This window comes from Dryobates pubescens, chromosome 7 (assembly GCF_014839835.1).
Source record: "Dryobates pubescens isolate bDryPub1 chromosome 7, bDryPub1.pri, whole genome shotgun sequence".
NCBI lineage: Eukaryota > Metazoa > Chordata > Aves > Piciformes > Picidae > Dryobates > Dryobates pubescens.
The window spans coordinates 34,967,627-34,994,774 of NC_071618.1; the positions used below are offsets into that span (position 1 = coordinate 34,967,627).

Here is a 27,148-nt window from a genome sequence, read left to right on the forward strand (position 1 = left end):
AGGGAGACCAGTGGATGTAGTCTACCTTCACCTTAGTAAGGCTTTTGACACTTGTCTCCCATAACATCCTTGTGAGCAAGCTGAGGAAATGTGGGATAGAAGAACAGACAGTGAGATGGAACTGGTTACACAACAGAGTCCGAAGTGTGGTGGTCAATGGTGCCAAGTCCAGCTGGAGAGCTGTGACTAGTGGATTCCCCCAGGGATCAGTGCTGGGTCTGGTCCTGTTCAACATCTTCATCAATGGCATTGATGAAGGGACAGACAAAGTGTCTGCTCAGCAAGTTTGCTGATGATACCAAACTGGGAGGTTTGGCTGATACGCCAAAGGCTGTGCAGCTGTTCAGTGAGACTTGAACAGACTGGAGAGCTGGACAAAGAGAAACCTAATGAGGTTCAACAAGGATAAGTGCAGAATCCTGCATCTGGGAGGGAATAATAAACTGCACCAGTACAGGTTAGGAGGCAATCTCCTAGAGAGCAGCGCCATGGAGAAGGGCCTGGGAGTCCTGGTGGATAACAAGTTATCCATGGGTCTGCAATGTGCCCTTGTGGCCAAGAAAGCCATTGGGATCCTGGAGTGCATTAAGAGGAGTGTGTCTAACAGATTGAGGGTGGTTCTCCTCCCCCTCTACTCTGCCCTGGTGAGACCTCACCTGGAGTATTGCATCCAGTTTTTGGCTCCCCAGTTCAGGAGGGACAGGGATCTACTTGAGAGAGTCCAATGAAGGGCTGTGAGAATGATTAAGGGACTGCAGCACTGCCTTATGAGGGGAGGCTGAGAGCCCTGGGGCTGTTCAGTCTGGAGAAAAGGAGAATGAGAGGAGATTTAATAAATGTTTATAAATATCTGAGGGCTGGGTGTCAAGAGGGGAGGGGACAGGCTCTTCTCACTTGCACCCTGTGATACGACAAGGGGCAATGGATATAAACTACAGCATAAGATGTTCCACCTCAACATGAAGAGGAACTTATTCTCTGTGAAGGTCACAGAGCACTGGAACAGTTGTCCCAGAGAGCTTGTGGAGTCTCCTTTTCTGGAGACTTTCAAGACCCATTTGGATGCATTCCTGTGTGACCTGTGCTAGATTCTATGGTCCAGCTCTGGCAGGGGGGTTGGACTTGATGATCTCCTGAGGTCCCTCCCAACCCCTAACATCCTGTGATTCAGTGACTGTGAGTTGTGGTGAATTTCTTAATGAGTTGGAGAGCTAAGTGCTCTCAGCAACACAACAGCTTTTGGGCCCTGAGGTGCCACTGAATGTGTGGAGGTACCGAGCTGATCTTTATCAGCTCCTACCATGTTGTCCAGTGTCTGTCAGGACCTTTGTGTTTGTGGTTGTACCCAGGGTTACAAAAAAGCAGGCTTTTTTGCTCTATCAGTGTTTCTATTGAGTTGAGTTTTACAGTTTATTACTGTTGAAAATGAATATTAAGAATGCTGTACACATAAAAAGGCAAGAAAGCCTCCCAGACCAGAGACAGTTTTGCTTTCATCTGTTAGAATAAGTCTCAAAGATAACTGTGATCCCTTTATAATGTTAGGAGAATTCCCAAGAGTGTTCCCTGAATTAATAGGTTGGAAGGTTTAAAAGCCCCTAGAGAAAATACTGCTTCCTATGTGTAATTAAACAGTAACGTTTGGGAGACATGATGATGTTCAGGCCAAACATGTTAATGGCTCAGGAAAGGATTGTGAATCTCCACAGACAGCAAGAACATTAGAGTTAACAAGATTAACATCCCTTCAGAGGTTTCCTGAATGGACTGTTTTGACAAAACCTAATAGAAGAGAGTTATTGGATCTACAGCTGAAGTATACTGTTATACCAAATGCAGAGGGAGGACAATTAAAAAGCTATAGCCTGCAGGGACAACTTTAAGGTTTTTTTAGAGGTGGAGCTTACTGCTTAACTTTTTTTTTTTTTTTAAGTTCTGAAATATTTCATCTTAAAGGGTTTTCAAAGGAAATGGAGATGGTAAGATTTTATTGAGAACAATAAGGTTTCAATAGAGTATCATGAGACTAAATCTCATCTTTGTTCAAGTGAGTGGTTTACAGAAATTGGGATGAATGCTTAAACACAAAAGTAGGCAGCACCAGGCATCTCAGTGTCTCTTGCTAAAAACATGGATTCTAGTACAAAGGAAAACAAAGTAGCTGCTTTTGCTCTCATGACCATGGACAGAGGGAATGCTTCTTTGTAGCTCATACATAACTTACTGATTATTACAAAACGCACCAAAGAAATTGGAGGCTTGCAGTTTTCTTCACTTCAGAATGTTAAAGAGGTTTAACACCATGCTTTCTAAAGTAGAATCAGAAAGCTATTCACTGGACTCAATCTGGAAACAGTCCTTGACGATTTCTAAAGTTTTGTCTTTAAAAAACAAAAGTCAAAAACATTTCTGTGGCCAAATGACAGCATGCAAAGAATGAGCTGATTTCCACTCTGTTGAAGGGTCTGCTTATCCACACTTTTCATTGAAGTCATTGTGTAAGAAGAGGTATCTAGTAGTGGAAGCAAAGACCAGAATATTCAATGATGCTCTAAGTGAATTTTGTTTTGATTAAGTAAAATCTGATTGAAGTACTCAACTATTCAGTTGGTGCATTTTGCCAGCTGGTGTGCCAAGAGCAGTGTTGATCCAGAAGACGAAGCTTTATGTCTATGTAAATGCACAGAGGATTTTCTACTAGAAGAAGGAATACAGAAGAGTACAGAATAGATTTAAAGCTTTAGCAGATGTTTGTATAGAAGTTATAAGTAATGTTGATGGTATTAAGGTAGTTGAAGTAAATGAAGATGCTACAGAGATACAAAAGAACTGTTACTGCAAGAACAAAAAGTAAAAAAAGGTCTAGCTTCAGCATGTGAGTAGTAACAGAGGAAAAGATTACATGGAGGAAAAAAATCACTTACTATGGATGTCAAGACATGTCAGAGGCATGCCCTTGAATCATGGAATTGTTTAGCTTAGAAGGGACTTCTGAAGGTCATCTGGTCCAATCATCTTTATCAAAGGACCAGTCTAGTTGTTTGGGGCTTTGTCCAGCTGGGTTTGAGATATCCTTAAAGGGGAAATGTGTGGATGGACAAGTCTGTTCCCATGTTTGTCACCATGTAGTTTTCTTCATGACATCTCAGAATATCTCTTGTTCCAACTTGTGTCTGTTGTTGCTTGTGCACATCTAAGAAGGATCTGATTCCCGCTTGTTTGTAGCCTTCTGTTAGTAGTGTGAGACAGCAGTAAGAGTTCCCTGGCCTCTTTACCTTTCTCAAAACTCAGCTTTTATGTCTGCATCTTATGTTTCAGCCCTCTGATCATCTAGATTCTTCTGCTGTGCTCATTCCAATATATTTGTATTTTTCATGAAATGGGAAATTCTACCTGAAAGAGCACTTGAGATACTTCTCCCTGAGAGAGAAGCCTTATAAAGGGAAATAATACTTTATTTAACCTGCTAACAGTGGTCTTGGTAACATACTGGAGGAAATGTTTTCTCTGTGCTGCTTATTGAATAATAATGGTGATAATCATAGAATCATAGAGTCAATAAGGTTGGAAAAGACCTCAAAGATCATCAAATCCAACCTGTCACCCAACACCTTATGACTACTAAACCATGGCACCAAGTGCCACATCTGATACCCTCTTGAACATTTCCAGGGATGGTGACTCCACCACCTCCCTGGGCAACCCATTCCAATGGCTAACAACTCTCTCTGTGAAGAACTTTATCCTCACCTTGAGCCTAAACTTCCCCTGATGCAGCTTGAGATTGCATCCTCTTGTTCTGGTGCTGATTGCCTGGGAGAAGAGACAACCCCCACCTGTCTACAAACCTCCCTTCAGGTAGTTGTAGAGAGCAATAAGGTCACCCCTGAGTCTCCTCTTCTCCAGGCTAAGCAACCCCAGCTCCCTCAGCCTCTCCTCACAGGGCTTTTGCTCAAGGTCTCTCAGCAGCCTCATTGCCTTTCTCTGGACACGTTCAAGAGTCTTAATGTCCTTCTTAAATTGAGGGGCTCAGAACTGGAAACAGTACTCAAGGTGTGGCATAACCAGTGCTGAGTCCAGGGGCAGAATGACCTCTCTGCTCCTGCTGGCCACACTATTCCTGATGCAGGCCAGGTTGGCATAGGCCTTCTTGGCCACCTGGGCACATTTCTGGCCAGCTGTCAACAAGCACCCCCAGGTCCCTTTCTGCCTGGTTGCTCTCCAGCCACTCCAACCCCAGCCTGTAGCGCTGCATGGGGTTGTTGTGGCCAAAGTGCAGCACCCGGCACTTGGATTTGTTGAATGCCATCCTGTTGGACTCTGCCCATCTGTCCAGCCTGTCAAGGTCCCTCTGCAGAGCCCTTCTACCTTCTAACAGATCAACACCTGTTCCCAACTTGGTGTCATCTGCAAATGGTGAGTCCATATAAGGCCTGTGGGTGATGTAGGGTATTCTCTCATCATTCTGTTACATTTTATAGAGCTATTCTTGTCACTTTTCATAAACTGAACCATTTTGTGAGAGCAATGTTTTATAAAAATTAAAATTTTGAGCTGGAGCAATGAGAACTGTCAAAGCATCAATTGTTGATGGTATTCTTGTGGCAGCTTACTGAAGACAAAATGATCTATGTAATTTATTTATTGACTCAGAATTGATTCTTGTCTTAGAAGAATGTTGTAATCTTAAAGATGTCTAAGATTATACATATAAAAGAAGTAGGCAAGGCCATAATGGAAAACTAGGTCCTGTGTCACAAAACCACATCAACTTACTGCTACACAGGGATTACAGAAGGAGAATATTTCTTCAGGATCTGGAACATGGATTAGTGTGTATATGGAATGTTTTCAGTGTAAATACTTCAGAAAACGATTGTCTGAGAAGTGCACATATATTTAAAATGATTGCAAGAAAACAGGAGAATTTATTGTGAGATGCCTCAAGAAACAGGATTCTGGAACCCTCAAATCATTAACTGTGTCAGCAGGTAAAAGAAAAGTAAAGAGTGTCTTGGTTTAGGGTATGTGTATAGGGCTGGAGCAGGGAATGTGAAGAAACAAAATAAGAAATTGGAAGTTCTGAAATGGAGATGATGAATGTGAATTGTTTACATGAATTATCTTTGGGGTTTTGATAACTTTTTAAAAGTAAAAAGAAGGGTTGATGTGAAGGGTAATTAGATAATTGAAATAGAAATAATAAGAAATATCAAGTGTTTAGGATTTATCAGGATTACAGAGAAATGAAGAAAATCTGGCAAGAGTGTTATTAAAGGAATCTTCTATGACAATTCTTGGAAACATTTAACTGAATATATGACTTAACTGGTACGTGAAATAATGAGTGGCAGAGCTGGAGCAGACATTATATATGCTTGTGTTTTATCTAAAAGCTAAGATAAACAAACACAAATGCTCGTTATCAAATGACAACTGCTTTATAATAGATGTGTTGGAAGCCTGATGGAAGGAGACTAATCACTGGTCTATGATGTTAATATGCTGCCAGCTTTGCTGGAACGATTAGGCAGAGTGGCAGGGGAGTGGCACTTTGCATAAAAAGAAACATCTTGTGAGGGGGAAAGAAGCCTGCGATGCAAAGCCTTGTGGATGGAAAGTTCCTTTGAGTAATACAATACTGTACTGTATGAACAGCTCTTGGCTCAGATATTTGTGATGAGAAAATGTTAAGTGAGAGTAGAGAAGCTGCAAATTTTGTGGCAAAGTGGAAGATAGAACTCCCTGCATATGGGTTGAACTGATTCCTCATCAGGATGTTATGAAACTATAAAAGCTTTCAATGCAACAAATTGCTGTTTCCAATATTTCCATAGCCAACACGAACAGAAACTGTTCTGGGAATAGGCTGGAGTCAAGCATAGGACTTAGGTGGTCAGAGTAGGAGAGGAAGAGAGAATGATCACCATCTAAAAGTTGTACGAGGAGAGAATAATTCGAGTATGTCTGTTGTATAAGTATTCAACTTCAGGGCAGGGAGCTAAATGAAAGATGCAAGCAAAATAGACACACCTGCTAGCAACCCAGAGGCTGCTCTGAAAATGCCATTTAAAAGATTTAAGTTAACTTTCTGATTCAGAAAAACCCAACAAAACTTTGGGGTACAAAAGTGTGTATGACTTGGTAGGAAAGTTAAAGACAGTATCAAAAGGAAAAGTGTGGCATTAAAAATGTGGAAGTCCTGCACAAATGAAGATAATGGAAAAACTCATTAAATGTAGATGCATAAATGTAAACAGGACGTTATTCCCATGCTCCCAGACTTCTGAATTTCTTCTAAAGGATGCTTCAGCTGATATTGAAAAGTGTATTTCATTTTTTGAAAGTTAGCTGGGGAACTGATGGGGCCTTGACAATTCCACAAGCTGAGCACTTTCAAAGAACATTAGAAAAATTCCACAGTAATAAGCCCACAATAAATAGGCAAGGATGGATTGGTAGGAAGAGGAGTCTTCTGGTAAGTGAGGAGAATGGATTAGAAGTAGTGATAAAGATGAGTTTAGTGTCTTTTAAGTAACAACTCACTGCAGCTGTTGGAGAGACAGTGCTGCGTTCGCTTGTCAGACCCAACAGGGCATTTATTAGCTTCTGAATGGTGGATTTATGAGTGCCTGTTCTAGTGGAGTAGCTTCAGGCTACTATGTGCGAGACACACAATGCTGAAATAGGGTAAATTTTTATATACAAATGTTTGATTGGTCTTGTAGAAGGGTCTCACTTGTAGAAGGGAAAAGATTAATGAAACACTTCTAAGAAATGTATTCACTTTATGGAGTACTTTGAAGAGTGGCATGAAGAAGATACAGCAGTAGTGGAAGTAAGTAAGTGAGTGTAATTAAAGTAGTGAGAGTGTAGTAGTTAGGCCTAATGTGGGATGTATGTTCAGGATAGCTTGAGAGCACCAGCTACATGTTGCTGAAAGTCATCCTTCGGATGCTTGAAGTGTTTTGCCAAATGTGATTCTGAGACTTAGTATCACAGTATAACCAAGGCTGGAAGAGACCTCAAAGATCATCGAGTCCAACCTGTCACCACAGACCTCATGACTAGACCATGGCACCGAGTGCCACGTCCAATCCCCTCCTGAACACCTCCAGGGACGATGACTCCACCACCTCCCTGGGCAGCACATTCCAATGACGAACGACTCTCTCGGTGAAGAACTTTCTCCTCACCTCGAGCCTACTCTTAAGAGTAGACTCTACCCAAAAAGAAATATTTGTGAGCATTTAAATACAAAATGGCAATTTGTATCTTGTGTGTGTGACATAAGAAAGGTAGTAGTTTTCTGAAATAGATGCTTTATAGTGTGTTGTATTTATAAATATCCTACTAATAAGGCAATTTGACTAGCTTCAACAGGCTTGTTTTCTTTACATAACTGTTATGTTTGAAGTATTAAAGTCCAAAAGAGGATTAGAAATTGCAGATCAAAAGAGAAACTGCTCCTAAATTCTTAATAATTTTTAGCAATGTGCAGATGAGTTAATGGGATGAGTTAATGATGAGTGCAGATGAGTTAATGAACAATGTGTTAATGGGACTTGGCATAAAAAATTAGAAATTTACTCTTCTTTCTTGTCTAGATATTAGAAGAAACTGATCTAGTAAACTCAAGAGAGAAACATTGTATGATATCTCTCTCTTTTTTTTATCAACTGGGACAGATTTTCATCCTAATCTTATTGGAGATGGCAGGCTGATCTCATCACACCAGAGCTCCTGCCAGACTTGATTATTCAGAAGTAAAACACTTCTGTGGGACTGCTATATCTGTTGGCACTTCTCTTGAAAAGGTCAATATAGTTCTCGCTATTTTTTTTTCCCTTTTCTTTCCCCTCCTCTCTATACTCTTAAGAAAAATCATCAAGGCCTAAACTGCTATGCTGCCAATGAAGTTTCAAACATCTTAAACTACCAAAGAGAGTAAGTGCTAGCAAGAAGGTCAGAGCAGCAATATAGATTAATTTAGTGCTGTATTTGACATGCCACAGCCTACCCAGCATAAGCAACAGAGCTTATGGTCAGCCACCTGAAGGATGTTCTGAAGCCCAGTGTCCTCATACTTTCTTCCTCTGGAGGAGGATTTACACAGGAATTGCTCCAAGCTGTGCTTCCTGTAAATTGTTATTGTTACAAACATCTAAGTCTGCCAAAAATATAATCTAGTAATGTCGGCTAATAATTATAAATTGTAGGAGGTTTTCAGTTGGAAAAGACCTCTGAGATCATCAAGACCAACCATCAACCTACAACCACCATGGCTATTAGACCATGCCTTGAAGTGCCATGTCAACATGTTTCTTGAATGCCTGCAGGGATAGTAGCTCCATCACCTCTCTGGGCAACATATTTCAATGCCTGACCACTCTCTGGAAAGACATTTGTCCTAATATCCAAAATAAACCTTCCCTGCTGCAACTTGAGGTCATTTTGCCTTATTCTGTCACTTGATATTAGGGAGAAGAGACCAAGTTCCACCTCACTGCAACCTCTTTTCAGGGAACTGTAGAGAGCAATGTGGTCTCCTCTCAGCCTCCTCTTCTTCATACTGAACAATCCCAGTTCCCTCAGCCACTCCTTATAAGACCGGTTCTCCAGATTCTTTGCCAGCTTTATTGCCCTTCTCTGGAGCTGCTTCAGCAACTCAGTGTAGTAGCTACTCACTGAGTAACTTGAGTTACCTTTTAATGTAACTGTACAAGCAGAAGTAAAGCCTGCATGTGTTTAATTTGGCTGCCTTGCAGTATCACCCTGCCTACTGAAACTGTAAACCAAAATTATTGTAAAAGTTTTTTTATGTGAGATGAAAAAGGAGAACAGGTTTCTCTCTGAGCAATTCGGGAGTAATTTGTAGGCATTTATAACAGACAGCAATGAATCACATCAGTAAAACACTGAAATGTCAGTGGTGTCTTGCACTATCAGGATGTCATCTTCCCACGGAGGGAAGGGATGGTACAGCAGTAACTGTATCAATTGTTTCTGTTTGTAACAATTAGAATGATCTCTGCTCTTACCTTATTTAGATATTTATGTCAAAAATACTTGCTATGTGTAGATCAATAAATAAGAATCAGTGCATGAATGTAGCTCTGTGGTGGGTTGAACTTGGCTGGCTGACAGATGCTCAGCCAACTGCTCTCTAATAACGGAAAAACTTGTGCAGTGAGTTTAAGACAAGGAGATCATTTAGCAATTACTATCACAGCCAAGCTAGACACGATTTGGGGGAAATTAATTTAACTTATGTTTTCTCTGGTGTGCTATCACAGATAGGAGAAACCGTCAGTTCATCTGACTGTTAAATGTATTTGAATAGAATGTGAATAACTCCTAAAACCTGACAGCTACAGGCTGGGGTCGGAGTGGCTGGAGAGCTGCCAAACAGAAAGGGACCTGGGGGTGCTGATTGACAGCTGCCTAAACATGAGCCAACAGTGTGCCCAGGTGGCCAAGAAGGCCAATAGCATCCTGGCCTGTATCAAGAATAGTGTGGCCAACAGGAGCAGGGGAGTCATTGTACCCCTGTACTCTGCGTTGGTTAGGCCACACCTTGAGTCCTGTGTCCAGTTCTGGGCCCCTCAGTTTAAGAAGGACATTGAGACACTTGAACATGTCCAGGGAAGGGCAACGAGGCTGGTGAGAGGCCTTGAGCACAAGCCCTGTGAGGAGAGGAAGGGGGAGCTGGGATTGTTTAGCCTGGAGAAGAGGAGGCTCAAGGGAGACCTGATTGCTGTCTACAACTACCTGAAGGAATGGTTGTAGCCAGGAAGGACTTGGTCTCTTCTCTCAGGCAACCATCACCAGAACAAGAGGACACAGTCTCAAGCTGCACCAGGGGAAGTTTAGGCTTAAGGTGAGGAGAAAGTTCTTCACTGAGAGAGTCGTTTGCCATTGGAATGTGCTGCCCAGCAAGGTGGTGGAGTCACTGTCCCTGGAGGGGTTCAAGAGGGGATTGGACGTGGCACTTGGTGCCATGGTCTAGTCATGAGGTCTGTGGTGATGGGTTGGACTTGATGATCTTTGAGGTCTCTTCCAACCTTGGTGATACTGTGATACTTTTGTATCTACATAACTCCATGACTACATGGCAAATAAAAATGGAAAACCCAGATAGGACATTAACATAGCAATGGTTGAAATAGTATTTGCTTTGTAGTTTGATTCTATTTGAAGCTATTAATAGTGGCATCTTCTATTCAATCTCTTCCTGTGGCAGTTTCTTAGGATGAATTAATTTCTCATTATTGAATGGCTGTGTCATCAGTAGCCTAATCTGAATAAGTCAGAATCATCAATAACATCCAATCATTCTGGTAGGACTGTAGAAAAGAGTCAATTTATCAGGAGATGTTACAAAAAGTTTCAGGAAAACTTTAGGTGTGCAAAGGGTGCTGTGACTTGTATTTGGAGTAAGCTTTGTCAGGTAGTTAAGGGGTAATGGTGAAGTGTTTGTTACAGCACTTGTAAATAACTTGTGATGTGTTGAGGCAGACCCCTTCCCCACCACCGGCAAAAAATAACAACTCAGGCAAACGGATTGCAAAAGTGATGGACGGTTTAAATGGAAAACAGTGAATGTTTACAGAAAGCCAGGAGCACAGTGACAAGGAAAGATCCCAAAACAGACCCAGAAACATCCCATCCCTACCTGAGGGTACACCCAAGACCCCCAGGGCTCCTTCTTCCCCCACCCCCTACCCCCTCCACTGCTAGGCTAGTCTCAGCTGGCCAGATCTGAGACTGCCCATCCCCCCAGTTGCCAGGTGATGGCAGAGGAAGAAAGAGGACATGCTAGACCCCGCACTGGATTTTATAGTGGTGCAAAGAATATGGTAGGAAATACCCAGTTTCCTGTGTCTGCCCACTGGGCTGGACCTTTGGACACAGGAAGCACCCCATGTAGCAGAGGGCACCCAGCCCAAACTGCAACATAACTACACACAGAGTATTAATATTAGTGTAGTTTTAATTTAACGTTTTTTGCTTTGCAACAGAACTGGAGTGTTATTATTAAGTGATTGGTTCTTGCCTTCTTCACACAGAGACTATTTGTTGCTTCCTGTGAGCTTCAGAAGAGATTGAATGCTTTCCTTTTTTCTCAGTAAAGTGCTTGGAGGAGTAGTTCTTGTAGTTCACATTTACCTTTTTATTTCAAACAAGTTATTATTTTTTTTATAGTTGTCTTTTTTACCCAGAATGCAGTATTAATAGTCAGCTAGCGTTTGGTGAAAATATTCAGGCTAACAAGAGCACTCCACTCCTGTTTCACAGTACTGTGGTAGGAAGCCTTCAAGCACTTGATGTTTTAGAAGCAGCAAGACTAGACTGTTCCTTTATCGATTTCTAGTAAAAAATGTTTTTACAACGTGAATAAGAAAAGTCTTAGAAGAGATAGATAGTATTTTCATGTATCTGGAGAGGGGAGAAAAGGAAAATAAAATCCTTAGTTTTATAAGATCTAAACAGAATGGAAAAACAGGTTTGGAACTTAAAGTGCAAGTTAAAGGAGGTCATCATCACAGTGCTCCTGCTCAGACTACTAATTTTGTTTGTTTAATGGAAAATACTCACTTTAAGAACTTTTGTTTCTCCCTATACCAGCAAGGATTTTTCAACTGTTAATTACCCAGTGTTTGTATCACTTGCCTAGAGATAAAACTCTGTACATCTACTACTGTACTGTAGTTTGGGCCAGGTGCTCCCTGCTGTGCCCACATGAGAAACACCTCCCATGTCTCAAAAGTGTCCAGCCCAGCGGGTGGACACAGGAAGTGGTATTTCATCCCATAATGCCCTGCTCTCCTATAAGACATCAGTGGGGATCCTGCACATCTTCTTTTCTTCCCTTGCTGCTACCTGGTAATGGGGGGAGCTGTCTCCTGGTCTTTTGAGCCTGGCTAGGCCCAAGGCCCGGGGGGAAGGGCAGTCTCAGATCTGGCCAGCTGAGATTAGCCTAACAGTGGAGGGGGGTGTGTGGAAGAAAGAGCCCTGGGGGTTTTGGGTGTACCCTCAGGTGGGCAAAAAAAGGGGAGTGTTGGGATGCTTATGGGTTGGGATCTCTTGTCACTGTGCTTGTGGTTCTCTGCTTTCCATTTGAACTTTCCACCACTTTTTGCAATCCGTTTGTCTGAGTTTCATTTTTGCCTGTGGTGGGGAGGGGGTCAGCCTCAACCCATCACAACTACAAACCTGGCTTCATGGGTTTTACCTCCTTTTTGCTTTTGTTACATGTTTATGCACTAAGAGCTTTTGACGAATTTCTAGTTTAATGTTTCAAGCATTTATATCTTACTAGAAGTAACACTATCTTTGAGTGCAATAAAATCTTCATTACAACAGTGCTTTTATTGTAGGCTTATTTTGCATTATAAGCTGAGAAAGGAAATACTTAACAAACCTTATGTGCTGGACCTTCAAAGTCTTAGCATGTAAATCCTCATGAGCTCTACTTTTCATCCTTTAGAAAATCTGCCATTTAGTTTCTCAGTGAATTGTGTGATTCAGAGAAAATTCACAGTATCACAGTATAACTAAGGTTGGAAGAGACCCCAAGGATCATCAAGTCCAACCTGTCTCGACAGACCTCACGACTAGACCATGGCACCAAGTGCCACGTCCAATCTCCTCTTGAACACCTCCAGGGACGGTGACTCCACCACCTCCCTGGGCAGCACATTCCAATGACGAACGACTCATTTCCAGGACAGTTCATTTTTAAAAGTAAATTAACAAATGACCCTACAAAGCCAAACGAAAAGATTGTTTTAGTGGAGCAGTTACTTAGAATTAGGCAGCTCTTAGACAGTACTTGGGTAGACATTGCTGTGCCACATAGATTATAGCAGTGTATTTGGCAGAGCCTTTGGTTCAGTTAGCATTTCATCTGGTTCTGATGGAACAATATTTGAATTCATTCATATACAGAACATGATTATAGACATTTTCTTATGCACTAAGAGTATGCATTCCTCTTTATGTACTAGATCCGTGTGAATATGATCTGACCTTACCTCATCTGTAACTTTGCTTCATTTAAGTGTCATCTTATTTGAAAAATAAATTGATCATTTCATGTGAATATTTGAGAAACAGACTTCCATTGTAGGCTGCTGTTCTCCCCTCTAGGATCTCTACATGATAAATTTATCATAGTTGCTTCATTCTAAACAAATATCTCTCCTGGTAGTTTCCTGTCAAAATATTAAACAAGGCTCTTTCAATACCTTCTGTCAAACAAGCATCACCATAAAAATTGAAATGTATATTTTATAAATGTTCTGTAGGTGGGGTGCCCCCCATTAATAGCAGTCAGGTTCTGAAGGCCATGTAAGAATGGAGAGAACTTAATTAATCCAAAATGGTAGTGTTTTTGGGGTGTTAAATTTGAATTCTAACAAAATATCCTTTACACAGGCTATAACCTAGTTCATCATCCTGTAAACTTTCCTAATAGACAGGATGTCTTTGCTTGATTTATTATTGTTGTTATTATTAACTATTCTCTCTCACAGCAGTTAAATATTTACAGTGAAACAGTGTTTTCAGTTACATTCTTCTTCTGGATCAGTGTGCTCTACTTAGTCTTGAGAAGGGAAGACTGAGAGGGGATCTCATCAATGTGTATAAATATCTGAGGGGTGGCTGTCAAGTTGCAGGGACTAAGCTCTTTTTGGTGGTGCACAGTAATAAGACAGTGAACAACAGGTTCAAGCTTGAACATGAGGAGAAACTTCTTTGCAGTGAGGGTGATGGAGCACTGGAGCAGGCTGCCCAGAGAGGTTGTAGAGTCTCCTTCTCTGGAGACTTTCAAAACCTACCTGGATGCATTCTTGTGTGGAGTACCATAGGTGATCTTGCTTTAGCAGGGGGGGTTGGACCTGATGATCTCTTGAGGTCCCTTCCAACCTCTAATGTACTGTACTGCACTTTGTAACTCACAAGGTAGTTCTTCTACAACGTTACTCACCTCTAACTGCACCCGAGTAATGAAACTTAGAAGCTTTATATGCTCTTTTACTCAGCTTAACAGTTTTAAAGACTAAATGTTTGCTACTGTGCAGTGTGTCTTGTCCTTTGATATAAAAATGCCTCTTAGTAAAATTGTAAATGTATATGTTTAGCTGGCAAGGGTGACATGCTAGAAAGAGCCTACTGATGATGACTGCTTATCTTTGCAGTTCCTTGGTTGTGTGGTGCAATGCCTTGTGGCATGTACATTTGACTGCAATATATTTTATATACATGCATCAGAATGTTGGGAGTTTTTGTTGTTGCTAGCATTTCAGTGTAAGACCACAATGCATTGAGTCATCTATTTGAAACACGGGCAGGATGGAAAAAGCAACTAAAGGATCTATGAGATTGTGTGAATGGAAGTTGCTACCAAAGCTGAAAAAATGGAGGGTAGATGTAACAGGAATGGATAAAGAGAAATTTGGATTCAAGGCTTAGTTGCACATTGCATGAAAAATCTTGGCACATGGAGTTCAACAGATCTATAGTGCTACTGTAAAATGAAACAAACCTGGTTGTATATAACTAAAGGCAAACTGGATTGGCTCATTCTAACTGCAGAAAGCCAAGAGAGGAAGTTTATTGTCAGTAGTAATTTAGTAGAATGAACAAAATAGTTTCCTTTTACTGCTCTATAGAGGAGACACAGTAATGATGAATGGAGGATTGGACTTGGTAAAACTTGAAAAAGGGGAAGATAGAATTAATTTGCTGCTACCAGTTAACTCTCAGAATGCACCTGGGAGTCTTCTGTATTTGGCAAAATAATGGAAGTGGTAGTGAGCAAGTAGGGAGAAATGGTGAGTCAGGTTGTGCTTTGCAGATATATGCTTTCTAAGAAATACAAAGGATCTGAACCATTTGAACATCCTTCTTTTCTGTTGTTGTTGTTGTTTAAAATATGAAATATCTTGATGGACCGGAAGCAGGCAGTTCTGATTTTAGAATTAGTGTTGCTGAGAGAATTTGGGAGTATGGATTAACACTCAAGGTATGAAGCATCTTTGAGACTAAATAAAAACTTTCCTGGAACAGCAGTGTTTCTTCTGGACTATGGATCTTACTCTTGGTACTGCTGAGACTCCAGTGTTTGAAGATAAGGCTTATTATTCTTTGATCACCAGTTGGGTTCTTCAGTTTACTCAGGGAAATACTTCTATTCAGTCTTCAGGGGGTGTGAAACAAGTCAAAGTATAAATAAAGTATAGTACTGCTGCAAGATCCACATTTACTTGTAATGATGCTTCCAGTAGTTTTGTATTAAGGTCAGTTGGAACTAATATTTTGTTAGTGTTTACAAGTAGAACTAATAAATGATTTTGATACAAATGAGATTAGACTAATTCCTCAGAAGTCAGTGAGGTCTAGGAACTAGGTAGCCAACTGTTGGGCATGGGTGAATGTAATGGGAAGTGAGGAATAAAATGCTATTCTACAGAATTTAGAGATGCTAATATAATTGATATGAAAAGGGCTAAAACTGATACAAAGCAGACTTATTTTTTCCTTTCTTTTTCCAGCATTTACTTATTTGAAGCTAATACAAATAAAGAAATACTACTATTATTGTTGCTGTAGTGTAGCCTTATATATATGTATATAATACATTTATGTACATTACTAATTGTGGCCTTCCAGTATCTGAAGGGGGCCTACAAGAAGGCTGGGGAGGGATTTCTCAGGATATCAGGTAGTGATAGGACTAGGGGGAATGGAATGAAGCTATGGAGGTGGGGAGATTCAGACTGGCCGTGAAGAGGAAGTTCTTCCCCATGAGAGTGGTGAAGCCCTGGAATGGGTTGTGCAGGGAGGTGGTTGAGGCCCCATCCCTGGAGGTGTTTCAGACCAGGCTGGATGAGGCTCTGGCCAGCCTGATCTAGTGTGGGGTGTCCCTGCCCATGGCAGGGGGGTTGGAACTAGCTGATCCTTGTGGTCCCTTCCAACCCTGACTGACACTATGATAGACTATGACATAAACTAACTGAATCTCTGTACTGGACTGATTATTCAGAATCTCTAGAATAGAATCTGCATCATCTTCAGTCTCTCAAAATTCTAGCACAGACTTACAAGAGCAGGAATTCAGGAAGCTTTAGTGACATGACTTTTTTTTTTTCCTGAGTAGCTGAAGGAATGAGAAGATTTCAGGACAAAGTTTTGAATGCATGCTGATTAGGAAATCTTTTAGTATTTTGCCTAAAACTGTATTTACAGTATTCCCCTGATATGCCAGCTTTGGCTAGGTGTGCTGGGGTTTCTGTTATCTATTTTTAATGTTGAAATGCATATCCTTTTTTTAGTATGAGAAAGTAATTTGCAATGAAGTTGCACTGAGTTTTATAGCATGGTGTGGTATTTATATATTCTGTAGCTAATAAAGGTGAGAATTCACTAGAAATTCCATCATCACTATTACTTAGTCTGTCAAATAAAATGTGAGGCACATCAGCATTTTAGTGAGATCAGATGCTGCAGATCTCTTCACTTGCTTTTTAACATAACCTTCTGAAGTGCTGTATCTTAAAGCTTCCTTGTACTGGATGCTTTTTTGGTTTAAATCTCTTCTCCCTTTATGATTGGCTGATCACTTCATTCCTTAATGTACCACAAGAGTGTGTCATAGTACAGTAAATGATCTGTATAACTGAATATCTATTAGACATTTGGTGAAAAATGAGGGGAAAACATGTTGGAAGCAACATCTCTTGCATCTCTTGTACTTCTGTAACGATGCTAATAAAATGTGGTTCTGTAATTGGAAGATACAGAGGTAGACTTTCCACTAAAAGGCTTTTTGCCCTGCTTTTGGGAAAAGTGAGATCATTGCTTTTTTCTGCAAGTTTCTATGTTCAGTGAAATCAGCAAGCTAATTCTTGTAATTCAGAACCTAGTTTGCTAGTTGAAGCCTGCTTGTGCCAGGGTTTTTTTGTTTGTTGGTTTAATTAGGGAAAACTTTTAACAGAATATTTTTATTTGAAAGAAAGTGTGGCATTTTGTTAGCTGTATATGTACAGTAGTACACTGAATAATAAATATTTGAGTATGTTTAAATACTAGAGCTGTGAAGTAATGGATTAAGTTCTTTTATGCATCCTGTTTGATGGCTTACAGAAGTTGGAACTTTTTTGTCTTTTCTGATTGACTCTCTGTTCACTAAACAGTTTTGGTACTACAGTATATTAGCTGAATCAAGTAGTTTTACTGCTTTTAGTATAAACCCAAGTTTTTATACTAATTTGAGAAAAAGGATCTAAGCTATTAGTATCTTTCAATAAGTTAGAAAGGTGTGCTACTATCAGAAGCAGCACTGAGGACACTGTATGTTGCTTTTCCTTTTAAGTTGTTTTTGGTTAAATCTGAAAAGAAGAGATATTGGTGTTTTCTCTAATTAACCATATCAACCTGAGACCCTCTCTCTGTTAACCTTCAGATATACATTGATAAATGTATTTATATATAATCATAGAATCATTTTGGTTGGTCTAATGGCATGTTTCTCTTACACTGCTGTTGAAAAATACTGTTTTCTAGTATTTAATAAGTCTTGAATAATAAGAAGCTATATCCATTTACATACTAAGCATTGTACAGGAGTGTCCTTATATCCCAAGGAAAACAAAACAATTTGGTGCCTGAATAATCTGGTGTCTAGGGTTATGTGATGCAATTTCTTCATACTGTAGACACTTTCATGAGTATATTACAGAGAAATTTTAGCTGTTGTAGTTTGTAGCTTAACGATTTTTCTGACAAATGAACTTGTGGCTATAGTTTCTAGATGGTACTTGCTTCTTTTTTTGCTTTGTTAGTTTTCTTCTCTTTCAAGGCTTTCTTCAAGAGAAGCAGAACTTTAATAGACATTCTGCAAGGTCATTAAATAAATGATCATTGTCTCATTTTGTATGTTTTTCTCAGTACTTCTTATTAGTTGTTTTTTTTTTCCCCCCTGTATTTGACCTGTCCAAAATCAATAGTTAAAATGGGCACTCTGCTGAACAGCCTTGAATAATTAGCTTATTACAGGGTATATTAAAGCGTATAATCTAAATGAAGGTATGCTCCATTTACCTTTACTTGCAGTCTTGTTATGGCTTGAGACTACAAGAGTTTGGTGTTTAATATGATGAGCACATGGATTCTTAACAGTATAACTCACATGCTTAGACAGTATACCCTATAATAGTGCTATCTTTTGCTTGACACACAATGCATTTAAACTTCCAAAATCTCATTAAGTATCCTTAATGTCCTATTTCAACCACTGTTAATGGACTAGGCAACCTTTAAATGTGTCTAAAGTGATCTTACAATTTGATGTAAACTGTGGTGTGTTAAGTAGACGCTACCTAAACTAGAATATGTTGCTAAATGCAATTGTTTCCAGACTGAGTCTATGAACAGTGTAGGAACTCAGGCTTTTAGACTATAGAAAGATCATAGTAATACCTATCTTTTCTGAACTGTTTAACACCCTAAATCCTCCAAGGGAAAAACCACCACCATAACAAAAAAACCCCAACCCCGAGCAAAACAAGCCTGCCTCCCCCAATAAAACAGCCTGCCTACTCTCTGGAATATTTAATCTTTTTCACTAGCTAATTTTCTGACACTATTTTAAAAAGTACTTTGGAAGTAAGCTGAAATTATTTTTCAGACATTCTATCAAATGTTTAGATAGAAGTCCTTAAAATCAGTTTCTGATGTTTATGAGCTTAAACCAGCCTAAATAGTGTGAACTGGCATCTAATTTTAACAACATTTGGTTATTTAAGTGTTTTTGGCAGTACTACTCAACACATCAGGAAGAGTGAGAAGGTCAAGGTGGGACTCAGGTTTGGGTGACTGAATTACCTCCTTGTTTTCTACTGGAATTCAGTGTACTTTTCAGGTCTTGACAGTCTTGGTCATGCCAAGCAGATGATACTCAGTTTGAATATCAACTGAACACATTCAGGAAACTGAGTTGGGAGTACAATTCTGGTGATAATGTTAGGCCCCAAAGTTGTGGCATCTCTTTGAAGTGTGAAGCATCAAATCTGGAATTCATTCTGTATTTTAGACTGTGGACATGTTCCACTTGGTTTTGAAGTACAAGCCCTTCTGGAGTGAATATCTGACTACATCTTTTGCTAAATGCTGTAATATGTTTTAATTAAAAGCAAAGTAATACGCCCAACCCTCCTCCCCCAGTAACTGCTTAAGTAGTTATTAAAGTGCTAATTATTGTTTTTAGCTAGTAAATTATTTTAAATAGCTGAATAATCATTAAGCATGCTTAAATCCTACTATATAAATAACTGGTAAATCAAGAAGAGGTTTTTCGTAGATGCTAAGGCAGGGAATTTCTTTTTTCTCCCCCTGAGCATCTCGTACCTATTGTGACTGACCTTTTCATGTAAATAAAATAGTCTAAATTTATACTCTTCCTTTATTACTTTTATGTTTTTCCCTTTTAGCTTTTGTTTTCATGTATGAATTGTTATAGGAATTGTTTTGATTTTTGCTGCTGGATCCCATTCTGGTGTCAAGACACTGTGGTTTGAGATCAGGTTGAACTCCCTCTTCTTTTCCATCGTGTCTTCTTTCTTAATTTGATTTGGTTTTGGTGTCTGTGTAAGGTTACTATGCTGTTTGAAAGAGAGTAGAGGCTCTGTTTCTCCATACAGGCACCAAAATATAATTTCAAAAAGGTAGTACTGAAATTTGGGAGAAAAAGATCAGTCCTATAAAAACCAACCAAATAAATAAATAAATACAGGCTTGGATGAGTAATCCTTTCAATTTAAAGGACATCTCAGGAACTCCTTGTTAGTGTTTGCTCAGAAGTCCTCAATCATTTGTCAGAAAGTTGGTTTTGATATGCAGTATATGACTGAAAGCTTTATTCGTGATAGTTAATAACTTCCCATTGCAAAATATGTAAGGCTGTTAATCTGTCCTTTTGAGGAGCTACAGCAGAGCCTTTTCCAAGCAAGTTCATAATCCTTAATTAACTTTCTTCTACAGAACCTCTACTATGTTGTTTATATTTACTTGTCAACAAGTCAATGCTATGGATAATACCTGGATTTATTTCTTAAGTATGGCAACTATATCCACATGACCTTGTTTGATGCTGGCTTTAGTTACAGAGCTATGTGATGTGTTTATCCTACAAGTACTCTCTTGTGCTCTAGAGATTTGATGTTCATTAAGATTTATTACAGTTAAAAATTAGTTGATTTGTTATTTATGGATTTCTAGCTAGTTTGAGAGCTATATTAATGCTGCTTTCAGTAAGTACATATTCTGGTTTGTTCGATTTTTTTCACAGAAACTACTTCAACAGATTTTTATCAAGTGTACTGTTCCCTTGTGTAACTGGGAGCTTACCTGTACTGTGATTACTCCATATGTATTAAGATTCCTATGCCAGATCAAGGTCCTTCACAGATACTTTTTCTTGGAAATCTATACATGCATGCAAATATAATCTGGGTTTTAGAGAGAAAAGATCCTCACTTCTTTCTTGGACATTCAAGACAATCTATAAGCTGCTCATGCTACAATAGCTATGCACTTAGTGTGCTCCTATTGAAAGCCGTCTGCTTTCTCCAGTTTGTATGGTATATACTTGCACAGTGCTGTGTAATGTAGTTTAATGAAGGCAGCATATAGCTTTCTTCCAGGGAGGCAAATATGTGAAATATGACCATTCCCATATTAGAGGACACCAAACACTTTTTTTTTTTTTGCTTTTAAGTTTGCCTTAATCATGTTTGCATTTTTCGCTAACTGATGTTTTCAATTCATATTGGGAGCTGGGGGGGCATTTGCTGAAGCTGAATTTGTTTTATGAAACCATGTTCCGTGTGCTAGAATAAATCTCAGTGCCTACATAATTATGAAGTTTAAACTATGGTAATTGTAACTTCTATTGTTCATCTCTGTTTTCTTAATTCTAGTTTATTTTAAACATCAGCCTCTTACTGTGAGGAGTTTATATATTTGTATAAGAATCAAAATTACAGCATGCTATTATTGCTACTATTAAACTTGAAAGGACTATGTAAATGTGATAGTTCATTTTTTGAAATCTAAGATGGTACATTTTCTGTGTTTTAACATTTGTTTAAAATCTGCTGAATCATTTGGTGGCTGAGACAATTTACTTTACATTCTGAAATAAAACAATAAAACACTTTTGACACCCTTAAGGGGTTCAAAATAAGTGAAATGCTTAACTATTGATTGGTGATTATGCCGTATCAATGTAAATTATTTCGCCACTTTTATATAAGGAATCCTTTTGTAATAGAATCAAATCGGATAAAATCAAATAAAATCGAATAGAATAGAATAGAATAAACCAGGTTGGAAGAGAACTTCAAGATCATCATGTCCAAGCTATCATCCAACACTACCTAATCAACTAAACCATGCAACCAAGCACCCCATCCAGTCTCCTTCTGAACACCTCCAGTGATGGAGACTCCACCACCTCCCTGGGCAGCCCTTTCCAATGGGCAATCACTCTCTCTGTGTAAAACTTCCTCCTAACCTCCAGCCTAAACCTCCCCTGGCGCAGCCTGAGACTGTGTCCTCTTGTTCTGGTGCTGGTTGCCTGGGAGAAGAGACCAACCTATGCCTGTCTACAACCTCCCTTAAGGTAGTTGTAGAGAGCAATAAGCAACCCCTGAGTCTCCTCTTCTCCAGGCTAAGCAACCTCAGCTCCCTCAGCCTCTCCTCATAGGGTTTGTGTTCCAAGCCCCTCACCAACTTTGTTGCCCTTATCTGGACACGTTCCAGCAAGTCAACATCCTTCCTAAGCTGAGGGGCCCAGAACTGGACACAGGACTCTAGGTGTGGCCTAACCAGTGCAGTGTACAGGAGCAGAATGATCTCCCTGTTCCTGCTGGCCATACTGTTCCTGATGCAGGCCAATGAACAATGAACAAGATTACTCTCCTAACAAAAACTTGGGAATCAGAAATTATAATTTACACTGTCATTTTCTGTTAGAAATAGTAGTGGTCAGTTACATGTCACTACTTCAGATTTCTCAGGAAATTTTCAATGTATATTGCTGTCTTTGTATAAATTATCCTTTTAGTCCTCAGGTATTCTGCGAAATCAGATTCATGTCTCGTGTTGTGTTCTTGCATCACATCTTTTTGTTCTGTATCCAAATACTTACTTTAAACACTTTTATGCATGCTGTTTTGACTTTCTCCTTCCTCATGCCTTCACCATAGCAACGAGATTCTTGGATCTTTTGTCAGCCTGTATTATGTCTTATATTACTTTGACCTTAGTATATTTATAAAAGATTTCAAACTTTATTCATCCTACATTCTTGCTAGAATCTGATCTTAATGTCATATTAAATAACTCACTAATTTGTGCTTCTCTGTAAACTTTGCAACCTCTGCTTTTTTGATGCATAGGTCTGTATGCTATGGTTTTAGAGACTAGGCAGCTAGGCATATATATTTATTTTTTTCTCTCTTTTTGTATTTCAGTTTAGAACTGTGATTTCAGTCTTGTTTCAAATATTTGAGGGAAAAGATAGTGTTTAGAATTTGTTGAAAGTAATGGCTGTGCAGCTTTAGGTATAGTTGTTGCTTTTATTCCCCACCCCCACCCCCCCAAGTCTGAAGTACTGTTGTTGCTGGGTTTTTTTAATGTATTTTCTATTATAGTTAACTTGTGGTTTTAAACATAGTCATAGAGAATTACAGAAATACTGCTGTTATGCTTTCTCATGAGGCAATGTCATCTTAAACCAAAGCATCTGCTCTCAGAAAATGCTTTTATTATAGCAGTTCTCAGAATAGAATTGTAAGTTAATATTTTTTAGACTTCTCTAATACATATCTTTTTTACTCAACCTTCTGATAAATTACAGATCATCATAATACAGAAATTATTATGCTTCTATATAAACATAGTATTTTGTTGATTACATTTACACTAGCAGCTTTGAGTATCCCTTGACAAAAGAATAAATTATGTCTAAGTGCCGTGTTTAGTCAGTCTGAAGTTAACTGGGCAAAAAGAAAAGACTAAGCGTTGAACAGCCATGTTGTTATTTATCAGTAGTAGCTTGTGTTCTTGCATCTGTTTTCAGAAAGCTGCAAGAAGGCAACTCTGTGGATTTATTTGTTTTTATTGAGGGGGTGAGAAACGTTATAAAAAAGGAAATGAAAAAGAGAACATTTACTTCAGAGACTCGTGTCTGAACTATGAGCATCCCCATGCTGCTTAATGGTGGCAGCCTGGTGTATTTGGCTGGGCAGAGTCCAGGACATTTGGTTTCCTGGAGCTATTCAGTCTTTTGTACCTAGTGGAAAAGGAGAGAATGGCAGGAGAGAAGTTAACAAAGAACCTTCAGTGGTGATTGCATAATGTTTAGAAGCCTTGATTTCTGAAGGCAGAAACCAGACATTTCTCCAGTTTAATACACAGTATTCTCCCATTCTTCTTCACTTGATTTTTAGCAATGTGGAGCTGTCATACAGATGCTGCCATGATGCTTAGTTTTGTTTTCCTGTGTGCAGAAGGTTTTTTCTTACTTAAATTCATCAAACCAGAATGCACAAATGCTAAAAGTGCAATCAGTCTTTTTGTGGCAGTGCTTTTTTCCTGAAAGTCTATCCCTGTAGTCTGTCCAGGTAAAATTGTGGTAGGTATATGTCTTTGCATCTTTGGATGCACTTTAAGTCCAGTGGAGACCTAACAGAGAAAATAATTATAGTTTCCATATAGCACTGACCTGTTCACAGTCCCATTTTCCAGAGTCAGTATGGCGAATACAAAACCTTTTGAACTTAATCTTTTCAAAGGAAGCATTTGAAGTATGATAACTATAGATACAAAACTCTTAAGTAGACATTAAAATGTTTTAAAGGGTAAATTTGGAGGGAGAAAAACACCACCAACTACTAAAATGGCTATTTCTAAGTGTCTCAATTTTTGCCTTGTGTTGATCAGGTTAAACCAAAACAGAGCAGCATGCTTGCAATCCATCCATTGTGTGCCAAATTCTGGATTGTAGTGGCTCTAGAAATTGTCACTTGCAGATGTATCAGGCATTGTTATAAGTACAGTGGGTGGAATTTAGAATGAATAAGCATTGATGGCCATATGGAGAAATCTTTATTATAATAACCCAATTGTTGTTTGCTTCAAGTGCATTTATGCTTTTATCAGCTATTCTGTTGCTGGTATCTCTAAGCATCATGTTACTTTTGAAAGAGCAATATTAATTCTGTTGAACTTCAAGATGGTTCCAGGTAAATGATGGTGTGTGTGAAACAGGTATCACATTGTCCGCAGTTTGGACACCTATATAAATGTTTGAGAGAGATTACTTGTCAGTAATTGCAATTCATTGAGTCGTGTCATTTGTATGTACACATATGTAACCTTCCTATATCCTAATTTGAGAGGATGAAAGTAAAGATCAAGAACCACATTTGTGTGGCAACATGTCTAGCTTTGGGGAAGGACATGTAGAAAGGAACATGGTGATTTGCTGTGTACTTTGAGAAATGGCAGTGGCAAAAATACTAGTGCTCTTACACTAGAAAATAGAGCTGCCCATGTACATCTGGGTAACAGGTATCAAACAATTTAAGTTACTGACAAATAACTTCCCCCCCCGAAAATGATATTGATGTCTGAATATTAATGTGCCATTTTACTTGATGATGCCTTTTGGAAGTGCTACAGAATGCTACAGAAAACAATGTATTAATAAGCAAATTGTTTTAAGCCATACGTAAAATCTTTTCTGCCTCCCGAAGGATGCTCACTACTGGTTGATGCAGAGAAGAAAACCAGGTCTTTTGTCCTCTCTTCTTGTTTTTGTTTTAATGATACTTGGTTCAACATTCTGTTTGGAAGAGAAATATTGCTGTGTCTGCCATACTGTTGTATATGTTTTTTCCAATGGCAATAGGAAATTGTCATTTAAATATGTTGTGGTTTATTTTTCTTCCAGTTACTACCTTTTACTTTTCTTCTTAGATGATTATCTTTTGTGTAAATTCAAATCACTAGCTATTGCTGCAGTCCCATGCATTAAGTTACCCTAAAGTGAGGAATCTGGGCAGTATGTAAGTTTCTAATGGACCTTCAACTGCAATTTTTTTCTGCATCTGAGGCCAGACATTCTATTGAAAATCAGCTTTCCAGTTAATAGCTCTTCTTTCATTACCAACATTCTTTCATTCCTGAGGGGAACAAAGGTCAAGGCGTCAGCCAGGTGGCATAAACAACTGCATGCACCCATGGCATGGGATGCTCGTGCTACTGCCAAGTATGGGCATAATTCTAGCTTCACGCTTGCTATAGGCTTAAGCTGGTTGTTTAGGAGAGTAGAGTGCCCATTGGCCAAATCCAGCCTTAAGAAACTTGTATTATCCCAACTTGTAAACAAGTTGCTCTCTTTCTCTTCACCCTCGCTCTTTGTCAAGTTACCAAGCTCACTGCTTTTGTGCTTAAGCCTTTGATACTAAGCTTCATAGCCATTGCTAGTAATTCTTCTCGTTCCTACATGCAAGCAAAGTAGTGGCCTCTGCATGAGGAGAAGCCATCACCTGGGAGGGTCCATCATGCCTCAGCCCTGAGAGTCTCCAGAGGAGGGACCCTCACTGAAAACCTGAGAAGCTACAGCATTGTATTGCTAGCCCCACCAGTTGGAAGAGCCTGCCATGTCTTCAAGAGGACTGGACCCCCGAGGATAAGACTGCCCAGCTGATGGGGAAGGGACTAGCCGAGTCTGGCAGTCCAAACATCTGCCTCAGCCTTAAGCAGCAGACTGATGAGGCACAACCATGTGTACCGGCTTTCATAAAGCAGGAGCAGTGCCTAGCTACATGCCTGCATGATCCCACTGTTGCGGGAGAGAAGAGGAACCACCACTTCCGCCGCACTGTGCCCTGTGAACCCCAGGGAAACCCAGAGCACCATCTGTGTCTGTGCTCCAAAGCCAGGACCACTCCAAGAGCCAAGCAAAGGGGAAGCCGCTGCTCCGCACAGCCACGCCTCTTCCCCGGGGCTGTCTACGCCAGCCCCAAAGCCCCTTGCCGCAGGGCCGACCCTGTCCAGGGACCAGCCCTGCTGGGCCGACCCCGCAGGACCGCTCCCTGCCATCTGGAGGGAGCCGCCTCACTCCTGCAAAGGGAGTCTTCCTACCCTAGCCTACATTCTGCCCACTCTCCGCTGCCGCAGGAGGGGCAAGGTTGCCCACCAGCCGCTCTGCTGCAGCCTAGCAACTAACCTTGCTACAAAGGACGCAGGGTACCTTCCACGTGCTTGCCACTCACTGACATTCAATTCAAAGCACCCGCGCCTAGCAGCATAACATTTCCAGTTCAAGCCTCTGACACATTGTAATACTCTCTGTATATAGTTAAGCAGCCACCAACAAGCCTGTCGAGTTGCCGCCTGGAGGACAAGCGGCAGAATTGCACCCTTTGTTTCTATAATAATGTTTCTATAATTAATTCAGTAAATATTCTAATTGGGTCCAAATTGTAAATACTAAACCACTTATGGGATGTATTTCGTGGTCGTGCACTAGACTCTGCATATAAAAGAGTGATTCATCAGTTATTGATAATAATTAATAAAATTAATATGAGTGTAATTCATATTAATAAATTAGTAACCTCTTCATCACATATCTTCCTCAGAAATTAGATAAATGCAGTGAAAACGATCTTGATTTTCAAAAGGTTGAGTTTTAGGACAGTAAAAGCAAGAGATAAAGCAGCACCGATGTGATTCTTGTAGGAAAAGCAGGGAACATTATCAGCATGCAACAGTTTATTAATAGAGATAGTCATCTGAAATAATGGTTTTTGTTAGTAATCTTGTTCGGTTTTTTTACTATCAGTGCAATGTAATAATCATAAGCTGGATTAGGTGAATATAGTATTTTGTCACAGAAAGGCAGATAGATATATGTTAGATTTTTTTCACTGATATTTCAGTTTTTTTAGTTACAGCAAATTATATTTGGAAGTTTGGGGAAGACCAGAAGATTGGAGAACAGCTTTTTGCTTACCCTAGACAAAGAACAATATTTGATGGGGCGCTTGGTGCCATGGGTTAGTTGATT

At 39.6% G+C, this 27,148-nt stretch overlaps 1 protein-coding gene across 1 annotated transcript in view; it reads left to right on the forward strand.

The window, feature by feature from the left end:
* The window catches only part of DIAPH3 (diaphanous related formin 3), a 277,885-nt gene that overhangs the window by 68,779 nt on the left and 181,958 nt on the right, over nt 1-27,148 (forward strand). The window lies entirely within an intron of this gene.